The sequence below is a fragment of the Manihot esculenta genome, chromosome 1 (genome assembly GCF_001659605.2).
Source record: "Manihot esculenta cultivar AM560-2 chromosome 1, M.esculenta_v8, whole genome shotgun sequence".
NCBI lineage: Eukaryota > Viridiplantae > Streptophyta > Magnoliopsida > Malpighiales > Euphorbiaceae > Manihot > Manihot esculenta.
The window spans coordinates 37,639,723-37,642,109 of record NC_035161.2 but is presented as its reverse complement, the minus strand read 5'-3'; positions in this window follow the sequence as shown (position 1 = coordinate 37,642,109).

Below are 2,387 nucleotides of genomic sequence, written 5' to 3'. Positions count from 1 at the left end.
TCAAGATCTGAAAAAGGTTTATTGGTGGCCAGCTATGAAGAAAGAAGTGGCACAGTTCGTGTCAGCCTGCGAAGTATGTCAGAGGGTGAAGCTAGAACATCAGAAGCCGGCTGGAATGCTTAACCCGCTACCTATTCCAGAGTGGAAATGGGAGAATATAGCTATGGATTTCGTAGTGGGGTTACCGGCGACGTCCAACAGATTGGACTCCATATGGGTGATTGTGGACAGACTCACCAAATCTGCTCACTTTATCCCTGTCAGGAGTGGCTATTCTGTGGACAAGTTGGCGCAGGTGTACGTTGATGAGATAGTCAGACTGCATGGGGTACCTGTTTCTATTGTGTCAGATAGAGGACCCCAGTTCACCTCCAGGTTTTGGCGGAGTCTGCAGAATGCTATGGGTACTAGGTTGGATTTCAGCACTGCCTTCCATCCACAGACAGACGGACAGTCAGAGAGGACCATCCAGACCATAGAAGATATGCTGAGAATGTGTGTGCTGGACTTTGGCGGTTCTTGGAGGCAGCATCTACCTTTGGTGGAGTTTGCCTACAATAACAGTCATCATGCTAGCATCGGGATGGCTCCATATGAAGCTTTATATGGAAGGAAGTGCAGATCACCTGTTTGCTGGGAAGAGGTAGGAGAGAGGTCCTTAGCAGGACCCGAGCTAGTAGAGATCACCAGCAGGGTGGTGCCCATGATCAGAGAAAGAATCAAGACAGCTGCAAGCAGACAGAAGAGTTATGCAGACATCCGCAGAAGACTAGTAGAGTTTCAGGAGGGGGATCTGGTATTGCTCAAGGTGTCTCCAATGAAAGGAGTGGTTCGGTTCGGGAAGAAGGGTAAGCTGGCTCCGCGGTACATCGGACCCTTTGAAGTCCTGCAAAGGATTGGGAATGTATCGTACAAGCTGGATTTACCTGCTTCGATGGAGAGAATCCATCCGGTTTTCCATGTTTCTATGTTGAGAAAGTTCGTGTCAGATCCGGGCAAGGTTCTTAGTGAGCCTGATGTGGAGATCCAAGAGGATCTCACCTATGTTGAGCAGCCAGTACGGATCCTAGACACCCAGATCAGGAAGCTGAGGAACAAGGAAATCCCGATGGTGAAAGTCCTGTGGAACCACCACAATATAGAAGAATGCACTTGGGAGACACGGGAGTCCATGCTCCGGCAATATCCTCATCTCTTTTAAGGTTAGTCTCTATGTGTTTATGTGTGTATGTTATGTTGTTTGGTATGCATGTACTAGTTGAGGAACATTCGGGGACGAATGTTCTTAAGGGGGGGAGAATGTAATACCCGGCTAGACTCCGGTATCGGAATTCCTACCGTCCGGTGGAATCTCGGATGTCGGAGACCTCTAGAAGGGGTAGAATCATATTTTATGAAATGTTTTCATATTTTTAATGGTTTTAAGTATTAAATAAAATGAGTTTTTGCATGAAAATAGCATCGGGGGAAAACCCAGGTTCGGCCGCCGAAAGTCAAGTTCGGCCGCCGAACATGCATGCGTTTTGGAGGCACGTTAGGCCCCCGAAAGCATGAGTGAGGGAAGTTCAGGTTCGGCCGCCGAACCTCATGTTCGGCCGCCGAACATGGCATGCATGCGGAGGCACATTCGGCCCCCGAACGTGGTCTGGCCAGCCACTATAAAAGGGTCCCTTAGCCGAAAACGGGCGAGCTTTTTCCCATTTTCGGCCAAGGTGAGCTTTCCGCCGTCCCTCACCCATTTTTGATGTTCTTCCTCTAAATCTTTCAAGATTTTCACTTGTTTTCACTTGGTTTTGAAGATTTAAGCTTTTGAAACAAGTTTTGGAGCTTTGGGAACTCAGGAGCTCATTTTCGAGGATCTCCAAGTTTAGGTCGTCTCCCTTTCGATCTCCAAGAGGTAAGGGCCGATCTTAAGCTCCTTATGTGTTTTAAATAAGTTTTATGCAAGATCTATGGGTAGAAATGCATGTTAGGTTATATGTTGATGTTATGGGTATATATTGATGTTTGAACAATGTAGCTTGTTTGTGAGTGATTGAAGTGTTGTAGATGGGGTATATGTATGTTGAGGCCCCTAGGAACTTGTATGCATGTTTTGGTTGAGTTATATGCATGATTTATGGTTTTGGGAGGCAGGAGGTTTATTTGAACCAAGTTTCTGCCCGTTTGGCAGAAACCAGGTTCGGCAGCCGAAGGGAGTTTCGGCCGCCGAACCCCTTTTGTGGAGGCAGCGTTCGGCTGCCGAAGGTGCCCCCGAAAAGAGACTTTCGTCTCTGTCTGGCACTTTCGGCCGCCGAAGGTGCCGCCGAACCTGCCTGAGTTTCGTCTCTGTCCAGGACTTTCGGCCGCCGAAGGTGCCGCCGAAAGTGCCCTGTTCAGCCATTTCA